The sequence below is a fragment of the Rhyacophila brunnea genome, unplaced genomic scaffold, assembly GCF_057557595.1.
Source record: "Rhyacophila brunnea isolate RB1 unplaced genomic scaffold, BYU_Rbru_1.0 scaffold_24, whole genome shotgun sequence".
Classification (NCBI taxonomy): domain Eukaryota; kingdom Metazoa; phylum Arthropoda; class Insecta; order Trichoptera; family Rhyacophilidae; genus Rhyacophila; species Rhyacophila brunnea.
In genome coordinates, this window is record NW_028232904.1 from 20,829,263 (window position 1) to 20,854,259 (window position 24,997).

The window sequence follows — 24,997 nt, forward strand, 5'->3', positions numbered from 1 at the left end:
ATCTGGTCAACCCGACACGCCGGCCCCCCACAGCCCGGGCCCCCAGGCTAGAGCCCTGTCAACCCTCCCCAGCCATCACCTATACCACTCCAGAATTCGGGTGGACACCGAGAATTTCATTAGGGAACGGGTTTCTAAAAAAACCTGACATCAGTGTTTCGAAATTTTTGTGTTAGAAATTAAAATCTAAGAAATTTTACTAAAAAGGGTTCTGGAGAATTACAAATCATTTTTTGCCATGTTGTTTGTCTAAGCCCAAGGTATAGTTTATTGGCTTTCGATTTCAATGTGTAAAATCATTCTGATGATTTTCATATTTTGGGGGGGGCCAAGGCCCCCTGGCCCCCCCCTGGGTGCGCTACTGACCAGGCGTAGCCATAACCCGGTGCAGCGCGTACCCCCACCAAACTCTTCCCGTACCCCAGGGGGTATGCGTACCACACTTTGGGAAACACTGCTCTAGACCAAGCGGGTAGCACAGCCGATATTATTTAAGTAATGTTTAAGCATACTAGGTACACATGTCCAGCATGGTCGCTGTTCACTTCCAATCCACCAGTCGCTGATGACACGCTCAACGGTTACCGCAACTATGCCTCCAATGTAATAAAAAACTAGGAGAAACTGTACAAATATATCGCCGTGTATTGTGAAATTATGTAAAAATATTTATATGAAGAAGAAAAAGAGCCTATAGAACTAATTTCCATTCACCTCCTTCGGCCCCCCCCCAATAATAAATCCTGGGTGCGCCACTGGTTCCTTAGTTGAAGCCAGGGAACCCAGGAATAATGATAACCGAGATACCTAACGGGTGTGGAGAGACAGGCAACCGATCTCGAGTGTGGAAGAATATTGGATAAATTTAAACACGTGTAGGTACTTGTATTTCGTTCTGACAACTGCTCTCGTTTTATCCACTGACGCTCATTCAATATCGGTGTATTTGAAATTGCAACACACACTATTGCACGTCTATAATGTGTGGTTCATTTTATTAGGACACTCACACCATGGCTCCCACAAAGAGGCTCTAGCCTGGGGGCCCGGGCTCAGGTGGGGCACGGCGTGGCGAGTTAACCACATAAGTGAGATAAGCACAACGAGAGTTCTGGGTTCGATCCCGGTGAGGACACAATATTTATGTGTTTTTCTCAAAGCCTGGGTGTTTGTGATTGTCCAAAATTACTAACAACCACCTTGTACGAAAAAACAAGGACATGGTTGTTAATAATTCTAAAAAAAACCTAACCTAACCAAATAGATTCCACAAAAATTAATGTTGCATTTTTCCACTGGCTGTTCTGTTTTGTCATGTTATGTTCTGTTATTCTTGTTCTGTTTTGACACTGTTCTGTTTTGTCATGGAACCGATCTAAATATGGGTGAAAGTTCTTGAAACTTTCTTGAAGAATCAAGAATTTCAATATTTTGAAAACAAAAATCATGTCTCACAATTTCTCGGCCACACTAGATACATATTTAAGTAAAAACTCAAAGAGATTGGACTCCTAAAAATCCTTCTACTCCGTAAAAACTGGTTATTACAAAGATTAAAATTTCACAAAAGGCAAAGGAATATTATTTTCATGGTAAAGATTAACTTGTTTATATTTTTAACGAATTTAGAATTAAGCTGTTTCAAAGATTAATAATACATTGAATTTCTATGTTAAATTAGCACTTGTATAGATTATAAAATAACGATTAAAAATACGTTATCATTTTTAGATGTGGCAACTTGGGATGGATCAAGTAGTCAGTATAATAAAATTACTCGATGGTAACACTGGCCTCCTTTTCTCTTTTTGCTTAGCAAACCCATCAGTCGGTTACGAACTTTAAGCGCGGCGCGACACAAAACAAAATCATTTTCTTAATTCGTATTGTGAACAAAACTAAATAATTTCGCAAAAGACTAAACATACATTTAAAATAAATTGTGAAAAACGTAAAATAATAATTAATATTACAAAGGAAATTGTGGTTGAGACAAATCATTTAATGCCGGTTATTTTATAAATACATAATAGTGTGATTGTGTTTTGTTCAACAAATAAAATAGTATTAAATAAAACTAAACAATAAAATTATTAGGAGAAATAAAACAAAACGCTTTCAAAGGTAAAATTACTGATTGTATTAAATGCAAACTATATCAGGTATTAGATAGATACATACCTACGTCTCTAAGCAAAGAGCCACCCTTAAATCGGGTTAAAACGCAGTCCCATTAAAGTTTTAAATACTGTTTATTAGGTACTAACTGTAGTTACATAATATGTACATTATGTATATTATGTTCTTATATCTCTCCGATATAAAAGTTAGTTGGGTGCAGTGACGTCCCTAGACAAAATGCCGCCCCTAAGCAGTGCCAGAATGCTTTTTTATAAAGTACTCTTTATCATCCTTTCATGACTCCAATATCTAAGAAATGTGTTGTATGGATACATTACTAACAAGACATATGCCACTGAATCTAATTTAAATGCCATCTCTGGTTCAATAGACAATATTGCGAGTTTACGGTTTCAGATAGGTACATTTAAAATACACTTGACAACTTCCAAAACTCGCGAGTGACTTGCAAATATATTTGGATACATTTTAAATTAGGCATGCACGTGTCATTGCTGTTTACGAAGAACGTGACGTCCAAGGACAACGGAAGTAAACTAGACATCGCGAACCCGAAGAAAAAAGTCCTGTTAAAACTTTTATAGTACCTACCTAATTAATACATTTTGTTTCCAACCAGTGAGCTGATGATTTTAATGGAAAGATATTTCCGTTATTACTAAGTTTATGTAGCTATTTCCATATAAACCTAATGATTCTCTTTGCCGCCCTTTGGGTAACTGCCGCCCCCAAGCGACGCTCAAGCTGTCTACCCCCACGGGACGTCACTGGTTAAGTGTCTACTGATGTTCAGAATATTATAAATAAACTGTTAGCGTCGCAGGTGAAAACACGCCAGAAAACCTATTACAGATATTTTAGTATTCTGTTTCCTTCTTTTATTTGTCTCCCTTAAGCAATGCATGATCCGCCTACCTATATAGAACGTCAGTATTATTGTTATTTAATGGATTATGATTATATGGTTTACTTACAGCTAAAAGCGATTCGAATGGAATGGTAGAGTTTTGTTATTTAGGTACCGGTGGCGAAGGGTGGAGGTAGGCTGTTAAGATCCGACATAAATAGTGCACACTAAATTTTGTCAGTCATACGTATTTATTTTCATTGAGCTAAACATAGTGTAGGTTAGTTTTTAAAATTCAATTAAACCCTACGTAAACCATAGTCAAAAAATATTCGTCTATCTATTTCTATTAGATATCTAAAATTATGCCAGTAAACCATACATAATTTTAGATATTTTACAGATAGAAGAATATTTTTCATCCATTACGGTTTGGTTTAGACAGGGCTTAATGAATTTAAAAAAAAAACTAACCAACACAATCTGTAATTTGTACCTATTCGTAATTCAACGAAGACAAAATATAATTATTACTGAAAAAGTGTGCTTTATTTTTGTCGGATCACCCATGAATAACTAAACCATTATGGTTTGGTTTAGGCAGGGTTTAATTGAATTAAAAAAATCGACCAGTACCATCTGCAATTTGTATTCTTTGTTAAGGCTATACTTCAGTTGAGGCATGGCCTAAAAAGATCGTGGCTAGGCAATGCGTTGATTGTGCAAATGACGCGTGCCGAACGAAATATAATTTGTCATCATGCCTCCATTTAATATTATGTTTATTGCTATCTTACTAATAATAATAGTATATTCATTGACATGTTTTCTTTTTTAAGTACATACGTAAAGTTTTTTAGTCATCTTTACACGATTTAAGAGTATTTTCATCCGACGTCATGACAAAAGAAATCGACCTACAGACACCTCGACTGTCGGTCTCCGATTGGCGACTAGTGAGAAATTTCGTCGCACCTACTGTTGAAAATTATTTGCCGTTTCACTGAAGTACGCTCTTAAATGAAAACAAACAAGTATGACTAACAAAGTTTAGTGTTCACTATTTATGTCGAATCTTAACAGCCTATCTCCACCCATCGCCGCTGCCATATACAATAATACTAATAATAATAAAAGGTTAAAACAATGCGTTATAATGTAAAATTACTAAATTAATATTAATCCTGTAGATACCGAAAAACAGTGTTGTCATTTTAGGTGGATACACACTATTTTTTGATTGCTTGACTCTAAAACCATCAAGTACCCTCGGTAGATGCCAGTGACATCCCGTGGGGGTAGGCAGATTGAGCGTCGCTTGGGGGCGGCAGTTACCCAAAGGGCGGCAAATCGAGGAGAATCACTAGGTTTATAATAAATAGAAAAAATCAATAAAAAATTCAGCTCACGGTTGGAAACAAAATGTATTAATTAAGTACTATGAAAGTTTTAACAGATTTTTTTTGTCGGGTTCGCGATGCCTAGTTTACTTCCGTTGTCTTTGGACCACGTTCTTGGTAAACAGCAATGACAAGTGCATACCTAATTTAAAATGTATCCAAATATGTTTGCCAGTCACTGGCGAGTTTTGGAAGTTGTCAAGTGTATTTTTAAATGTAGGTACCTATCTGAAACCATAGACACCCAATATTGTCTATTGAAGCAGATATGGCATTTAAATTAGATTTAGTACAAGATATATCGTTAGTAATGTATCCATACAACACATTTCGTAGATATTGGAGTCATGAATGGATGATATAAAGTACTATATATAAAAAAAAATGTGGCGGCATTTTGACTAGGGACGTCACTCACTGGTAGATGCTATAAACTTAGTATAATTAACTACATCCAAACTTATATCGCTCTATGTATTAAATTAAACCAGTGTTTTCCAAACTTACAATAATATTATGCTCGTATCCTTTATCTTGAGAGACATATAATTTGATCGGAGTACCCCATCATAATACAATCATACTTAGGAAAGTACAGAAATAAATTTTATATTATAGATATTATAAAATACAAATATTTCTAAACACTTAAAGTAGACAGGCACGTAGATAGAAACAAATTGTTATAATTATTTAATCATCAGCCTGAATCTATCCACTGCTGGATGAATGCCTCCCCAAGCTGATTCCACTTCTCACGGTCCCGTGCGTTGCATTGCCACGTACTTCCGCAGAACTTTATCATTTCATCGATTCAGCGGCCTCTAGGTCTACCTTACGGACGTTTTGTACCTCATGGATGCCACTGGATGACTAAATTTGTCCAACGATTGACCCTTTTTCGAGCTATATGTCCAGCCCGTTTCCATTTAAGGTTTTTTGTGAGCTCTATTACATCGCAAACCCTTGTATGTCTCCTTATTTAAAAATATGAAATTATATAGGTGTTTCGAAAATAAACTTTGTTCTAATATACTTACAGATTATTGTGTGAAACGTGAATCTATATATCTGGTGATGCTTACTATAAAATTTACAGAACTGTTGTAGAAATAAAATTATTGCCAGTGTGTCAACTAATTAATTGTGTATTCCGAAGTAAAAAATAGAAACTAATAATTATTACATGATTATTCAGTGAACAACAATGCATCGGAAGAACAATTAATAACACCAGCGGTAAGTGGAAGAAATACTTATTAATTGTAGGCACAGATCTCATGTATTTTTTTGTTAAATTTCAATTAGATGTTAATATGAACCTGGACAAATATTATTATAATGGACATCCTTTAGTTAGCGTCAGCGATAATCTCCTTCCATCTAGACCAGTGCTGATCTTGTTGCTTCAATTATTGTTGACTCCATCTGGATGGTCTAAACCAGTGTTTCCCAACGTGGGCGTACGCCCCACCGGAGGCAAAAAGGTCGTCTTGAAAATCATTTGAAGACGAAGCATAGCACAAGGATTGCACTAATTTTCTTCCGAGTTGTACATGTAACGTAATATACATACATATTATTTGCTTAAATTTGAATCAATTCATTTTTTTCAGAATTAGTTAAGTAACTATAAAATTTTGAAAGGAGGGGCTTGGGAAAGACTAAACCCTCGAAACCTTCTCCTCTCCAGGCTAGTCGGATCTCTTATTACCACGTGGCCGAAGTGAGAACGTGTATCTTGCAGTTGGCCGAGAGATGTTATTTGATTCCAAAGATACATTTGTATGTCTGGCCCATGGCCCCCACAAAGGGTGGGCTGACAGGGCTCTAGCCGGGGGGGGGGGGGGGCTCAGGAAGGGCCCGGCGTGGCGAGTCGACCAGATAAGTGATATAAACATACATCACAAATTATCTCTAATTGTAAAAAAGTTTTAATTGTGTATCGATACTCGACAACTCCATATGTAATTCAAATGGATGTATTATAATATACAAAAAAAACACTAAATATACACATTAATTGTACCGCGTACATCATTTGGAAAACGCTACTGTAGAACGTCACACTGCCTTTATCTTTAGCGATAGGTAAGGGAACCCGCCAAAAATCCTAGCCTGGGGGGCCGCTTCAGGATGTGTGGGCCATGGTCTGGCCGTCCATGAAATGCGGAACATCCTCCACCAATTCTCTTTCCATCAGATCATAGTATACTTATCTACACTTTTGTCACCATTGATCACGGCATTAAAATAGATTTTCGCTAGGTCTGCCAGTTAACTAATGTAGTAGGTACATAATAAGTGTTTTATAAATTCGATTAAGTTTAGTCGTTTCTCCAATATTAGGAATCTATTTTCAGAATGAATTACCCTGTGTAGTGTCAAACATACTTGTCTAGCAAAATAAGATAGTGTCGTTTGCAATGGGTTTATTCAGTGGGGGTAGACAGATTGAGCGTCGCTTGGGGGCGGCAGTTACCCAAAGGGCGGCAAATCGAGGAGAATCACTAGGTATATATAGAAATGGATACCTAAACTTAGTAATAACGGAAATATCTTTCCATTAAAAAATTCAGCTCACTGGTTGGAAACAAAATGTATTAATTAGGTAGAAATAAGGATTTTTTTGTCGGGATCGCGATGTCTAGTTTACTTCCGTTGTCCTTCGACGTCACGTTCTTGGTGAACAGCAATGCCACGTGCATACCTAATTTAAAATTTATCCATGAAAGGATGATATTATAAAGTACTGTATAAAAAATGTGGCGGCATTTTGGCACTGCCTAGGGGCGGCATTTTGTCTAGGGTCATCACTGGGCTTATTGATCGGGAACTCTACTAATTGCTCAAACACGTAATCATTTAATTAATATAAATACAAGTTTCGAAGCATCTAGATTGATATTTATTTATCAGTGGCGAAGGGTGGAGATAGGCTGTTAACACAATGCTTACGGGCCCTTTTAATTAATTTTGTAATTAACGTGTTAATTTGCATTTGAAAAGTAATTAGCAAAAACACAATTTTGTGCGGCCCGTAAGCTCCGACATAAATAATAGTTCACACTAAACTTTGTAAGTGATACTCATTGGCTTTCATTGAACTAAGAAAACAAATTGCAGATGGTGCTGGTTAGTTTTTAAAAATCAATCAAATCCTGCCTAAACGAAACCATAATAGTTTAGGTATGCTATGGGCGATCCGACAAAAATAGTGCACACTTTTTTAGTCATACATATTTGTTTTCATTGAATTAAGAATACATAATGTTACAGATGTAATTGGTTAGTCTATTAAAATACGTTAAAACCTGTCTAATCAATTCATAACAGATAAAAACATATGTTCTTCGATCTATTAAATAAGTATCTCAAACTATGTGTGATTTAGATATTTTATAGATAGACGAATATTTGATTATTATGGCAGTTTACGCAGGGTTTAATTGAATTTTAAAAACTAACCAGCAACATTTGCAAATAATTGTAATCTTAGTTCAATGAAAACAGACATGTATGACTGACAAAGTTTAGTCTGCACTATTTATGTCGGATCTCAACAACCTATCTCCACCCTTCGCCACTGATATTAAATAGGTGTATGCAACACTAACGATAGTCGTCCAAAACAAACGGGAAGTGGATTTTATTCAGCCCTACCCTGCAAGTTGTATTTTTATTGCATTGCAGGTGAAACCAACATTTTAATTAGATAATCAATTTATTCATTTGAAGATATTATTTTATAGTGGTGGAACTTCAAATTCTGCCCCCGACCCGTAAAAAACGAGACCCACATAAATGAATGAAATGAATAAATTTTTAATTAATAGATTATCTAAAACCAAAATATTGAGAAATATAATAATTTTTCCGGTTTTTTCGGGTTTTTTAAAATTTGTTATAATGCAAATCTCATGTTGTGTACGTCTTGAATTTAGATTTGTTATGGCCACAATGTTTTGTATGTTTATGGTTATGTTTTGCCATTTTTGTCATGCCAATTACGTGGGTAATAACTGTGTTTAACCTGATTTTCTTCGTATATTGATATATTCCACTAACGTGAGCTGAGTTTAGGTCGACGTATTTTATAAATTCATTCGGCGTACTTCCATGTACATTTTTTGTATTTGGTCTTTTACTAATATTGCTTCTCTTTTTATGTTTTCCCGTGTCATGTTGTGAACCTCTTCAATTTGTAATTTCTAAAGTATACTATAGTATAGTGAACTGAGATGCCGGAAGTTGACATCCGTCTCACGAAAACGTTTCAAATGAAACTTTACTTTAAAAAAAAACTATTATAGTAGTAACTTATTTTATTGTGTTAACTGTCAATTCATGGTGGAAATGCAATTATTGTATTATTAATTTAATTAAATAAAACGCAAATTTTTATAGTAGATACTTTTTTCATTTTTTTACGGTACAAATATATTTATTAAAAGTGGAAAAAACACTATAAAAATTTTGCGTTTTATTAGATTAAATTAATAATACAGTAGGTATTAACTATTGAGATATTATTAATTGCCACGCGGTTGACCATCCCTTGCCCGTTGATAACATCCTGGACACCACCGCACCTGACTGCCCCATTTTTTTGAATCCCCAACACGTCCACCATTTTGTTTCGAAGGGCCGGATCCGGCAATTATGGTACTCACTTACCTATGCTTTACCTGTCCAATAATAATAATAATAACATGACGTCACGCTTCGTAAACAGGGGTGAGTGGTGAGTAGCTACTTTTTGACTGCACGATTGCACTTATTTGATTCATGTTTAGGTTTATTTTCGTAAATCGATACGGTAACATTGATTTTATTAAAACTATCATGTTTCTAATATTATTTAAACACTTTAAAATATTTTTTTTAATTTTTTTTTGTGATTTTACCGAGGTTTTGACTGCGACCCGCTGTCATATCGCCTCTTCTCTTCTAAAAGGGGGTCCATCGATCAGGTCCTCACTCCTATTCTGTTAAATAACTTTACAATTTTGCCTAGCTCTTCCGTCTTACCTACCGCCAGGACACCTTTCAATTCGTCGACATTCTCATAGATATCCGCAATTTGCAGCTGTACTCTGTGAAGTTCATATTTAGGGCATTGTAGTGCTATATGTAGAATGTCCTCTAAAACACGACATTTATCGCAGAGTTGCGATTCGCTTCTTCCCATGAGGACATCAAATCTTTTGCCCATTGTGTGCCCTGTTTTTAGCCACAGTATTAACTTAAGCTCATTCCTCGTCAAAGGAGACTCTACAAACCAGGGCACCTCTCGTGGCGATGGTAGAATAGACTTACTCCATTTCCCCTTTTCTAATGATGCCCTATGGTGACTTCAAAATATTACCAACCTATTCTTAACAGTTAACACTTTAGCATGTTTCCATTACTTTTAATTGTCCAAATTGACACAGAAGAAATTCCATAAACAACGCGTTATCTACAATAATTATTTAATAATTAATAATTATTATGAGAATTTAAGTTGGTAGACATGTCGTATTAAATACGTCTCTTATTTGCGGACCTCGTTTAAATTCGGATATGTTCGTGCTGGCATATAAATGGTGTTATAACCCGAGCCTTGAAATGATCTAAATTTTGTATTGAAACCTCAAACAAGAATTGAATATAATATCAACATAACCTATAATTTTATTGTTCACGTCATTGTAGTATGTATTAAAAAGGAAGTGTTACTACTCGCCACTCGATATTTGACAGCTCGCGGAGAACTATAAACTGATACCCGTTACGTTGATTATTTTTCAAAATAGTCTCTCTAATGTAATCGACGTACTCTATCTCACTCTAAAAGTTAACACAGCCAAAAGAGGGGATGTTTAAATATAACACTTTTGACAGTTAACTTATTGTAATAATTAACTGCCTGGATACATAACGTTATACATGTGATATATTTATCACGTTTAGATCTTTTTGGGGGTTAAGTGATATTTTAGAATAGCCTTCGTGGTGGTACCTACCACATCCTGTCAACATTCTCATACGTATTCTCCCGGTAGAAGAGAGTTCTTTTGTTTTTATATAAGGCGTCAGGCATAATAATTTTCAATCCGCAATAAAAAAAATAATATGTTTAGAGCAACATCGATAATTATTAAAACTACTAAGTAGTAGAAGTAGATAGAAACTTATTAAACTTCTTCGTTTACTTTCTGTATCAAATCGTAACGAACGTCTATTTATTTCATTAATGAACGCTATTTAATTCGACAGTGCGTAACCCACTTGTCCTAGCGTCCAGTTATCTCAGTGTTAAGAAATTTCTTCTGAACGCGCGCTAAAATAGGTTTATTATAGGATACATAATTGCCCAATTTTCAATAAAATACCTGCTACGCACTAAATAAAATTGCATTCGACAAAGTTTAAGAGACGCTGATAAAGAAAAATATAAGTAATGTTTGAAAAGGACTGAGGTATACAATTACGTTTTTCGATAAAAGTATTAAATTACTTACGGTGGCATCTTTAAAGATTTTATTTTCGTTTCAAGATCGTTTCGATCGTCCCACAAACAAAAAAGTTTTAAAGAAATCAATGCCGTGGCGATTATGTCAATCTGTGACGTGAAAAATTGCTCTGAACACTTTCTTTAACATCTACTTAACTGTGAAATAAATTTTATTAACGGAAAATAATTTATTTATAGTACGAGCCAAGGGAAAGAAAATGCTTGTCATTTTTTTTTAGATTTGGTGCTGGTGACGACTGCTGAGAATAAATCCTCATTGAAAACCATTCGTCTACCCGCATCGGGTATTGCTAAATGGAATTCGGCCAGGGCCTATGAAACCGCCTTGCAAAAACCCTGGAAAAGTATTTGAAGCTCAAGGCGGTGGTGATTCTGATGAATAATTTGTTGTATTAATTGAGAATAATTAGAACTGCTATTTATAACCGCATTTTTTAGTTTTCCCCCGGAAAAAGTAATATCGCACATATCTGAACTTCTGAAGATATAATGCTGCATAATTAGGGTTTTCACTGGATCACTGGATCCGAAAGGCATTTATTTGTTCTACTTATTTATCACCGTTAATTATCTCTTCTCTTTCGATCTGTTTGTCATTTTTTCCTGTCATCTAGATTATTTTATTACTCTATCTGGAATATTTATGTGGATGACAGTAAAGTTGGTAACACTGCTAGTAATTGAGAAAGAATTACAAGATAAAAAGAACTTTTTATATACAACGTTTTTAAATTTTCTGTTGAATCATATAAACTTGACTTGACTAGCTTAAACGATCAAAAAAATTTGTACTTGATAGAAATAATACTGAAATGTCATATTGATTTCCATAGTAACGCACGTATATATTAATAATTTAGTTGCTAGGACCCACTTAGCAACCAATAATAGTTTTAATTTTTACGGATTTCTTCCGAAATAACTTTTCATACAAAACAGAATTAACTGAAAATGAATTCAATTCTACTTAAAGATGGCTAAACGTATTAAAAGAATGTATTGGCATCGTGTTCTGATATATTCTAAAAGTTTAAAATGTCTAGCTAGTCGGGAAGTTAGTTAAAATCGATTGCAAGATTTGTACTGGATAAACAACCACCGGACAAATAGGAATACGACCTAATAAAAACGTTGTAAAATAGAAGGGGCTAGGCCTTTATCCAACAGTGCATCGAACCCGGTTGATGATGATATATATTTATTATTCGGCTAGTTGGTCACTCGTGGTTTAGGTTTCGGAAAGTTGATCTTCGGGGAATTGTCCGATACACAATATATAATATGACGTATCGCTTTCTTTTTACACAATATGTTGTTCTGTTTGTTGACAAGCAGTGTCGTTGATATACTGTAACCATGGCGATGTAATAAAGGAGTAGGTATAATACCTCCAGATCGGATTTAGCTACTAAGTGACTCAATTATCTTATTTATTATATGTAGCTGTGGCGATCAACGAGTCATGTGAGAACAAGCATTGTCAGCAAAATCCGTGACATACGAATCGATCGCGGAAATATTATTTAATTAATTTTATATTTATTTTTCACAGGTCGTCAGCGGTATCGGTTTGTGCTTACTCAGTGAAAATAAGATTGTTTAGTACATACATTTTTAGCGTACAAATTTCACACGAATCGCAAATAATGATTTTTACCTCAGTAATATTTATTGATACCCCCCACGGTGGCCGCGCGGCTTGAGCGTTGGATTATCACGCCGTGGGTATCAGGTTCGAATCCTGGGTCTGGCAAGTACACATGTTGTTTTTCAATTTGTGTGTGAGTCAGAGTATGGACCTAATAGGTTGAGCAAGTGGCTGACATCCATGTCTCGTAAAAACATGTTTTTTAATACAAACCTCCACTCTGTGGAGGCCCATAATATTAGTATCGGACATTGTCAAAAAAAAAAAAATCTTCTTATTATGCCATCCCCTATCGGAGGATCGGCCACCATCAAGGCGATCTTCGATTTGTCGTCTGATACTCGGAACAATTCAGTGGAACTGCACTCGTACCAATCAGGGAGGTTATTAAGCCACGAAATGCGGCGCCGTCCTTTGCATCGCTTACCATTGATCTTTCCTTGAATGACAAGTTGGGGAATACTGTAATTGTGTCCTCTCATAATGTGGCCGAGGTACTGTAGTTCCCTGGTTTTGATACTACGCAGAACTTCTCGGTCCTTCCCCATTCCATTGAGAACTTCAAGATTTGTCACCCGGTCAGTCCAAGGAATTTTGAGGATGCGTCTATACAGCCACACCTCGAAAGCTTCAAGTCTCCGTGACATCTCTCGGTTTAGCGTCCATACTTCCATACCATAGAAAAGAATTGAGAGAACATAGCAACGTACCATACGCAGTCTCAGACCTAGGTTAAGATCTCGATTGCTAAGGAGGGGTCTCATTTTGAGAAAGGCACTCCTTGCGATCTCAATTCTAGTTTTTATTTCATGAGACTGGTCCCATTTCTCAATGATCCATGTACCTAAATATTTATAATGGGTTACACGTTCGATTGGTTCGCTGTTAATGACAAAATTTGTGTAGTTTTGTTTTCTTGAGGTTAATTTTTAAACCATAAGAATTACTGACCTCATTAACCTTAAAATGCATTTCTCACCGAAGACATGGGATACTCAGTGACAGCATTGTTCAATCGTAAGGAATTTAATAAATATTCTAATGAATATCTCACTCCGCTTTTATCTTTATCGTGTAACAGTCACTCCATATCAGTCATTCAGTATCGCCAAGCCTCGGGCTATATATCACTAGTTTTATATATTATATATTGTATTTATTTTACCTAGCTGTAAACTATACTTGTCAATCTGGAAATAAATTTCTCCATCTCCATCAGCAATTACCAGTCTTTATACCTCGCCCTTCTCAGTCTCCACTTATCTCACATCATCAGCATCATTAACCAACACATCTATCACCCCAAATACCACAGTAGCAAGATGCTTCTAAACATATTTTACTTACACCTACGCGACGCAGCTTTTGAGAACCGCCGGCTCGCTTAGACAATGAATGTTATTTGCATATACAATAGAAAGTCATGTTTCGTCTCAGGGCGCATATGGGTTTCATTGTTTTTCCGTATTGTATAATATATTCCGCGTACATAAGTACGAATTACAAAGGAGAAAGAAATTATATGATAATATACGACTTACATAAAAAATATTTTCGAATAGTAATCATTGTCACTCATCTATTCTACTTTCAATGGAAACTTACATGTTATATTATATTATAATAATATATAGATGTACATAAATTAAGGTAATCTGCATCCGTTGTCATAGATTAAAAAATCCAGTTTTGTCAGCCCAACACTATTAATATTATCGGGATAGAATTCCGGTTGGCGTTGAAAAAAAATCACCTGTTTTTTTATGTTTAATGAATATTATTGTGTACATACCTTGACTTCTCTGTGACCACTTTCATATTATGCAAAAATCAATCAATAATATTTTTTTCGGTGGTCGACGAATACAATATCTGTTAATAAAACCAAATTATTTCTTTAACACACTATGTTGGTTATGCGTTATGCCTAGAGTTGGGTTTCGGGAATTTCCCAACGGGAATTCTATAGAAATTTTCGAGATTTTCCATCCCGAATCTCGAGCATTGAAATTTTTAACATTTCGGGAAATCCCGGATCTAGAGAATCTTTCCTCGGGATTCTGGATTTCTTTATTACCAAATATTAATTTAAAAAAAAAACGATTTTCTATATGAAAAAAGTGGACAGAAAACACAAAACGTTCAAAGACTGATCGGGGCATTTAACACAATTAAGCCAACGTCGACTCAAAATGAGCGCAATTTTTCCAACATCAGGGAATTTTGTGTCTCAAAAACGACACAGCGATTGACAGTCTGTGTTTTTTGAAATACTATTTTAATAAGTAATGTTTTGAATTATTTTTGTTTCCTACTTCTATTTTGTTTGTCTTTTCACATAAATAAAAAAAAATAATATTTTTTTGGAATTTGTCTGTTTTTACAGTTTTTTTTTTTAAATTTCCCGATATCTCGAGAATTCTCAAGAATCCTTTTCTGGAAATCCCGAATCTCGAGATTGAGATTTTCTCGGGAAATACCCAACTCTAGTTATGCCTATAACACTTACACAATAGGTACATAACGCATAAATAAAAACGCAGTGTGGAGAGAAATAAAGTAACCCATGGGTTATGGCCTCGTTGAGGCGGGTTGAGTGTTTTATTAGGGGTTGCCAATTACACCCACGATGGCCGTCCAACTTAAGCGTCGGCTTATAGCGTAGTGTGTCCCAGATTCGAATCATGGGTCTGGCAAGTCCACATATTGTTTTTCAATTTGTGTATGAGTCAGAGTATGGACCTAATAGGTTGAGCAAGTGGCTGACATCCATATCTCGTAAAAACAAAATCTGTTAATTAAAACCTCCACCCCGTGGAGGCCCATATGATAATATTATTAGGATGAGACATGGTCGGAAGAATTACCTCAGTAGATATTCAATTCAATTCAAATTAATTTATTTTTATATACGGTGAACATTACAAAGTATAAATTTAAGATATTCACAACATGACATTTAAAAACAAAGAAATAAGTAATAAATTCACAAAAAGTGAAAACTATTTTAAGAATTTATATATTTAAGAAGTCCACCTATACTCATCTCACGTAGGTGGAATATATCAACATCCGAAGCGATTTGGTTGAACAGAGTTATAGCCCTCCCAATTATTGGCATCACCAATGGCAGACCAATTGACTTTATAAAAGTGCTACAAACAATATACGTAAAAGGTTGGTAAGTATCTATTAATAAAAATAAGCACAGTTAATTACTGAAGAAAAATAAAATTATAGTCTCCGGTTCTAGAAAAGGCTAGGCTAGCCGCTAGGGTATAAAGCCCGCAGAATGCAGTGGGGCGACGACTCGCGTGTCAATTATATGAGCGGTATGACTACTCAGCCAAAATCAGCGCACGAAATGGAAAATGTTACGAACCCGAGCGCTTGATAATTTTACGAAAATATTAACATAGTTATCTAATTTTATATGTATTTTATAAAAATAAGCGTACTGTTCGGTTAAAGCGGATACAGCGGAAAACGCATTTTGAAAATAGCCGATAAACTGGATTATTTGTTAGGTTAACCTAACCTAACCTAACCAAATCTAACCCAAACTAACAAATAATCCAGTGTATCGGGTATTTTCAAAATCTGTTTTCCACTGTATTCCTGATAACCGAACAGTACCAATTCTTTTTTTTATCAAATATAAAATGTAATTGACGTGACTTATGTTGAAATTTAATTGTACTCATTTCCCATGACTGATTGGTAGCAGTGGCGAAGGGTGGAGGTAGGCTGTTAAGATCCAATATCCAATATCCGGCTATTTTCAAAATGCGTTTTCCGCTGTATCCGCTTTAACCGAACAGTACCAAAATAAGTTTGTTATATGGCATATGTATCTAGGTCAGACGGTCAAACTATTTTTTCCACAAGACAGCAATAATTTTGTGGATTTTATGAACCGGAACGGCGCTCCGGTGTGCTCCGGTTCATTTCAAGCCCTGGCCAAAATACAATGTTATCAAATACCTAGGTACTGCTAAGTGTGACACGGCAGAAAGATTCCGCGCCTATCATCGTAATATAAGCTTTTCGCAGAAATATAGCATTTTGAAGACTATTTTTTTTATCCTTTCCACATTCTAATTAACTGTTTTAATTGATGGATATATTATTTTCGATTGCTTTTTTGTAAATTGCAAATCGTGAAGTAGTTGGTGACCCCCTAGAAAGCCTCTTGGGGTCACCACTCACGACCCATACGTTGAGAACCGCGTACTTACTGTACAATGCAAAAAGTTTGCAAGTTAAATCTATTTTGATTCGTATTATTAATTTAAACGGAAAAAAACGTACATTAAAATATTTTGATAGCAAACTATAATTGAATATTTTTTTATACTCTGTAAATTGGATTTTAATTATGTTTATTTGGTCTACTTAATAAAAAAAATGCTGCTCTAAAAACAATAATTAGAAAGGCTTTCAAATAAACAATCCATCATTCTTTGATTAATAAAGACTTCATTACACGTTTTAATGGCAATAAACTGGTTTAAAATTAAATTAACTCTTATAAAGTCATTACTACTTTATAATAAAAACAATATTTATGCTTGAATATAATTACTTATCCGTGATTAACTAGTCCACTAACCGAAAATAGATCCTCATTAACTGTCACAATTAGAGTTTGTGATCGAGAAATCTCATCTCGAAATTCTCGACATATCGAGAAATAAATTACTACTATTAAGAAATGTCGTTTGTTCTACGCATGCGTTCTACCTGTGCTCCTGTATAGCTGTGAGACATGGCATCTGACTAAGCTTCGAAGATCTCGGCTTTTGAGCTTTGAGAATCGATGTCTCCGCCGAATCTTAGGGGTACATTGGTACGACCGCGTTAGAAATACTCCAATTTATAGTGATCGGACACAGCAGCTCTCGGTGATTGAGGAGATTATCTTGCTATGAACATGGCAAGCACACAAGGGTGGGGGGGGGGGGGGTCGAAAAAAAAACAAAATTGTTTAGATGAATAGGATATAACTTCTCATTAGTCTTCGTCAGGACTTCACTGAGCCTTCTCAACGGATTATCCTTATTCTCGGCATTCTATGACACGCAAGACCTGTATCCACGGAAGACTTGTGGCACTCATAAATTTGTGACTATCCTGAGCATCCAATATTTGCTTTAATATTCAGATGCAGCCTGTGTAAAAGACAAGACAGCGCGGACTACACAAACGGACAGTAACGATCCGAATAATTATGATAGTTAATCTACGCGCACACAATAAACAGTTAATGCGACAGCTCGCAATAACTCGAAGTTAAACATACTTAGCTATACCGGTGTTTTTGCTAGTGCTATCAAAGTTCGGAGTGTCTGTGTATGGAGAAGGTACCCGGAGAAGTGCTGGAGTCCATCAGTGACATCTACTAGAATTATTACGGTTAAGCCACGTGTATTCGACAACCACATGTGAATGCGACAGCTCACAATAACTCGTAGGGGACCACACGTAGACCAGGTGTTTAGAGCTAGTCTCAAAGTGCGGAGTGTCTGAGTATGGAGAATGTACCTGTACACTGCGGTATTTCGCGGTTGATGCGGGAAGAAGCAATAAGTAGTAGGCGAGATAAATGTGGAATTCAGTGATTTTGTTAACCCCGCCTTCACCGGGGGGGTACTTCCTTTTCTATGCCTCATTATATTGATATTACTATAGCAGTACATATCTGACAGGCCGCAGATTTTTAACGACACACGTTGAATGTAGAGCGAAGCTCTTACTACAAACGCTGTAATACCGATAACTTGTTGCTTAGTATTTCATAATTATTCAAACAGATGTCACTGTGTGTTTATTTTTTTTTAATTATGCAAATCAATCGACAGTGGCTAGTAATTTGAGTTTAAAGTCGGGCGAGATTTGTATGTGCGGCCTGTCGATCACGGCCTCATAGAGCGAGATAACTCGCAGAAGGCACCGGTTAAAATCAATTATAAAATATATATATATTTTTATTGAACGGACAATCCCCAAAACTATTTTTATATGTGCGCGCCTGCCATTGACAGTATTAATTTAAATAATTAACATGCAGTTAAATAATTTTGATACTTACACCAAGCTATAATTTTATTAATTGAGACATTATTTTTAATCTCGATGAAATAAAAATACTTACCGCAGTATGAAAACGTTGACTTAAATAATAACTGTGATTGATAATGATAACTTTCTCAGTTATTTTCTCACGATAATTTATTATTGGAGGCTGAAACAGTAATTGGGTATTATTGCCAGAGCCGCGCATTAACTATACGGAACCTTCCGGCAAAAATAATAATTATTACAAAAAATAAGAACAAATCTTTATTAAATTTCTTCTACTTCTTTTTCGGCGACATCCACCCCTTAGTTGGAGCATATGGACACCACTAGACGCCTCCAAGAATTCCTGTCGCTCGCCAGCCTTCTTACATCGTTCCAGCATCCTGTAGCTCCGCCGTATATACTCTATAATATAGTAAGTATTTAGCGGCCTTCAAAGGCGCCGGAATCCGGTTGGCTTGAAAAGCAGGCAAGCTAGGTTGAAGTTATCTTCTGGAATCCGTAGCACGTGGCCGAGCCAGGCCCAACGTTGCCTCTTCACTCTCAACGTGATGAGAGGCTGCTTGGTGCATTCTCTTATCTTCTCGTTACTCCTACGCACACCCGGTATCCGTCGCAAACATCTGTTCTCAAAGCGCGGTATACGGTTGTTCTGAACTTTTGTAAGGTGCCATAGTTTACTACCGTAAATCAGCACCGTCAGAATGCAAGCGTTGAACAGGCGGCATTTGGTTTTGTACGAGTACAATCGTGAGTCTTAGACACTCCGTATTGAGTTGAATGTTGCTCCAGCAGTTCCCATTCGGATAGCGAACTCTCTCTGCAAAATGCCATCTACCGTGATGTGTACCCTCAGGTATTTGAAGCTATCGGCGCTCTCGATGTTTTGCCCGTCGCTAATCAGGGAAATCTAGATCAGGACAATATGTGCTATTAGGTACACAGAACGTTGGTTTTCTTCGCAAGAAATATTAATATTACCAAGTGGCAGTATCATCTGTCAACTTTCTTACGTCTTCTCCCTGTATCCTTCTGTCTTACTGTCTTTGTTCCGGTGTTTCAGACTCAAATATTTGTATGTGAACTGCTGCATCAGCTTGGCGAAGTCTTTGTAAAAATTCTTGACTTTGACAAGCACGTCGTCTCTGAACTCGTTCATTTGTCAAGCAGCGACGCTTGGCTGATGGTATTTCCTCATTCATAATGTTTCTAGTTTTTAATAGATTATGTATTTTGGCCATTGTCGAGGGGTGGAGGTAGGCTGATAAGATTCGACATAAATAGTGTATACCAAACTATGTCAGTCACACTAATTTGTTTTCATTGAAGTCAGAATACGATTTGCAGATGTCAGTCATTTCTTATTTGTTTTCGTTGAATTAAAAATACATATTATTACAGATGGTGGTGATTAGTGCTTTTTTAAATTCATTAAGCCCTGCCTACAGCAAACCATGAAATAAAAAAGATTCTTTCATTTATAAAATATTTAATGGCACAATTTTATATATTTTGTAGATATACAACTATTTTTTCACTATTATATATTATTGCTTGGTTTTCACATGGTTTAATTTATTATTTTTTTAAACTAACTAACACTATCTGTATAATGTAGTCTTAGTTCAGTGAAAACGAATACGTATGGCTGACAAAGTTAAGCGTGCACTATGTATGTCGGATCTTAACAGACTACCTCCACCATTCGCCAGTTCCCTATAATAAACACTTTTCAAAGATGTGTCTCTTATGACACATAGATGCTGGGGGTCACAATAGATGTAGCCCAAGGGCTTACGTCTTAATTTGGGCATGGTTACAATATGGTTTATCAATCTGGTCACGGGAGCACATCTTCATGCATAATTATTACAACAATGTTACCAGATCTATCATGGTTTTAAACGACCTTTTATATTACGACGGATAATAATACATTTTTCATAATAAATCTTGAAGTCGTGATTAATGCAAACGATTTAACTAATTTCCAGGAAATGAGTTACCTACGTACAAAAATGAGCATGAATTTATTCAACGAAATTTCTCTCTTGCGACCGTACAAAATAATTGTTCAATTGGCGATCGTGAACAAACTTTACTTTGAAAGTTAGCATTTCTATATATATTATTTTTCATAACAAAATAAATCAAAACATGATTTCTATACCCCAGTGGGTTATATGTAAGTTGTACGTATGCAATTCATCGTGGGACACTTATTCGTGCTCCTCAGTACGTGAAACATGAGTTCGTATAACATTTCATCAAATGACGAGTTCTTCGTTGAACATTTCACCGTGGAATACATTTGTACGTATCTTACAAAATGCGGCGATAGTTTGCAAATAGTGCTGTTCCAATTAGATTAACCCTAACCTAACCTAACCTAACCTAATAAAGACATCTCCACATGTTGTAGCATACGTACAAGTATACTCCACGGTGAAATGTTCAACGAAGAAGTCGTCATTTGATTAAAATGTTACACGAACTCATTGTTTCACGTACTGCGGCGCACGAATAAGTGTCCTGCGGTGAACTGTTTACGTACAAATTTCCGGATACGACCCCGGTGTGGGTCCCAACCGCCTTCAACAGTATTCTTCACCAGGGAACACAATTAATGTGATCTAAAATACCTCCTCAACTCAATTCTTTTCTATGGTATGGAAGTATGGACGCTAAACCAAGAGATGTCACGGAGACTTGAAGCTTTCGAGACGTGGCTGTATAGACGCATCCTCAAAATTCCTTGGACTGACCGGGTGACAAAATTTGTCACCCGGTCATTTGCCATTGAAGTTCTGAATCGAATGGGGAAGGACCGAGAAGTTCTACGTAGTATCAAAACCATGAAACTACAATACATTGGCCACATTATGAGAGGACAAAAGTACAGCATTCCCCAACCTGCCATTCAAGGAAAGATAAATGGTAAGCGTAGCAGAGGACGGCTTAAGAACCTCCGTGATTGGTACGAGTGCAGCTCCACTGAACTGTTCCATGTAGCAGACAACAAATCTAAGATCGCCTTGATGGTGGCCGACCTCCGCTAGGAGATGGCACAATAAGAGGAATAAATACCTGATGGGTGTGGAGTAACAGCCAACCGATCTCGAGTGTGGAAGAATATGGAATAAATTTAATAACGTGTCAAGAATAGCGTCATTCTGAGTTTCTCCTTCGTTCTGACCAAAGGGTTGGAGCGGACCGTTTTTTAAGTTTCTCCGCTCCGGGACCTAATACTTGCTCCAGCTCCACTCCAGAGCCTTCTCCGCTCCGGGTAAAAAGTATTATTATATGTATACAAATGTTTAAAAAATATGTAGTTTTGAAATAATCGGAATTTTCATTATTAATTCTATTAAACAAAATTGTCCCCAGCAAATCGTCTCCCATTATTTGCCTTTTCTATCAAAAAAGGGAGGTTATTGATCACTCGGCCGTATTTCAAATAATTGTAGTGGTGCAAAGTGTAAAAATATACTATTTTCATTGGATTTTAGGATAAAAATTTAATAATAAAAAAAACATCCGGAGCAGTAGAGCACTACAAATTTTCGGTGCTCCGGCTTCGCTCCTGCTCCGGGTAAAACCCCATTGCTCCAGTACTCCGTGCTTCTGCTCTAAGCTCCACTCCAACGCTCTGGTTCGTGTTGTGTTGTGTTTTAAGGTTGCAGCACACATTATCGCACGTCTATAATTTGTGTCTCATTATCGTAGACATGGCCCCCACAAGGGGGGGCTGACAGGGCTCTAGCCTAGGGGTCCGGGCATAGGAGTGGCTGGTCAATCAGCTAAGTGAGATTAACACACATCATAAATTTACTCCAATACTGAAAAAGTCGCCTGCGGCGCTACTGTACTTCAAGACTGTAAAATATTTTAAATATATGGTTGTGCATTGCAATTTGATGTGATATCATGATACTTAAATGATAATTCCCTTGTAGAATTTGAGAAACACTACTTTAGAGCATAACACTGCCCGCCTAAGATCCTGGCCTGGGGGCCCGCTTCAAGATGTGGGGGGCATGGTCGTAGGACACTCACACATTCAAATCCCTGCTTCAAAGTGTAGTGTATTGGGGTAAAGCCTATCTGAATTATATATTTTATTAATCTGTTCTGTGATTCCCCCAACGTTGGAAACAGGTGCATTGTGTGACGCTGGACAGAGGCATTACAATTGGGACTTGAAAGGTTATACTATGACTAAATGCTACTATGCTAAAATTTTTTTAATTAACAAGTAATTTATTGAAATGGCATCCACTGAAACAATGTCTTTTTTTAATGATTTTTAATTAGTTATTAGTTACGTGCACTGTGTGATAAATTTTGTTTAATGTCTCAATTTAAGTTAACTAGTATTAGATAATATGGTAATATATTATTTTGTTTTCCGATCGCTCAAGGATTTCGCCTGACCTCATCACCAGGCCAGCAACGCTTTGTTCGCGCAATCAGATGGAGAGCATCCGTCCAGCATGTAGTCAAGGTCTCCGAATCTTCGAGGAAACGAAACAATGCGTTTGAGGTGGATCCGCGAATCGCACTGGTGATGCACCAGCTTGATAATAAGTAATAGCTCTTGGGATTTTTATTATTAAATCGAGAAGCAACGAGGCGGAACACATTTTATTTTACGTATTAGTGCCAAGAATTAACTTACACAGCGAACAACACGTCTGTGTTGTTCAACTTAGTCCAGACTGATATTTTATACACACACAATTAATGTTCATGAGTTGCCTAGACTCTAGAGCAGTGGTTCTCAGTGACGTCCCGTCGGGGTAGACAGATTGACCGTCGCTAGGGGGCGGCAGTTACCCGTAGGGCAGGTAAATCGAGGATAATCATTAGATATATAGAAATAGCCATCTAAACTAAGTATGAACGGAAATATCTTTCCATTAAAAAGTTCAACTCACTGGTTGGAAATAAAATGTATTAATTACTATAAAAGTTGTAATAGCACCAGGGCTTTTTTTTTAAAAAAAAAGGTGCCGGAACTCACTTCATGTCAAGCTTTTTACTAAATAAAATTATATTCAAATGTCACTAAATGAAATTTAAAGGAGCTATGCCACGAAGCGAACAAAAAAAGGTTGATTTTTACGATAATTTTTTATTTTAGTCAAAACAAAGCTACAGAAACAATAAAATACATACATTATATTTGAAATATATTGTACAAATAAGACTAAATAAGACTAACTTTAAAATATAATTGTAAATACATATGTAATGTATTTATTTATGAACTTGAATAAAAGTTTAGAGTGATTTCCAAAGTTTTTTCCAATTCTCGTCTGATACATCATCTCGATTCCTTTTCTTAGTGTTAGAGTCTAAGGCCGAATGTCTTCCTTTAAGTAACCACCTATCAACATATTTTGAAGGATCGAAAAGTGTCAAGGGTGGTCCCACGAGTTTGATGAACAAGAGTGCCGAAACTGTTTTAGTGTTTAACGAAGCTCTTGTTGGGGTAATAATAAGATTCATTTGCGAAAACCCCCGTTCACATTCACTTGAAGAAATGGGAATAGAATTCAGAGCATATACCAAACGCAAGAGTTTTTCAGAATATGTCTTTTCGAGAATGTATTCGCGAAATCCACGAATCATTTCTCGTTCATCTAGTTGTAGCCTGATCGAAATGTTTCTAATTTCCATCTCTCCAAATGTCAACCGATTATCAATGTCTTCAGGCCAATATTTTTGGTCAAGTACGCGAGCCCAAAGTGCAAACTCAACATCTTTATTATCTAGCATATTAGCTATTACCGTCGCATGCAACCGAAACTAAATATTTTTTTAAATATTCTTCTGTCATCCCATATAAATCAAGAGATTGGAGTAATGATTCAAATATTCCTTTTGCCGTTACGTCTTTAAGTTCAATCAAATCCAAAAACAAATTAATTGGTGAATTCATTCCAACACTTTCGACACAGCATCGAACATACACAATGAGGGTGGTTTTTTGGCTTATGGTGGTAGACTCATCAATTATCAAAGAAATTATATTTTTCGATTGAACAATTTCTTTGAAAACATTTTTTCTCATTTCATCACATATATGATTTACAATGTTAACACATGCGTTAGTGGAATGGAGAATATGACCCATTTCGATCCCATTTAGTTCTTGGAGATTAATTTCACTTTCAAACATATTGAATGATTGATTTTCCTTAGCTACTTTATATGCAGTTCGAAAAATGTTTGCTGTTATTACTTTTTCGCGAGATAACGATTTTAAAAAAGTATTTTCAATCTGCTTTTTTTTGGCTTCAGAAATGATTTTTAACGCTGCTTTGTGTGCAATAGATCCTCTGTGATCGAAAATT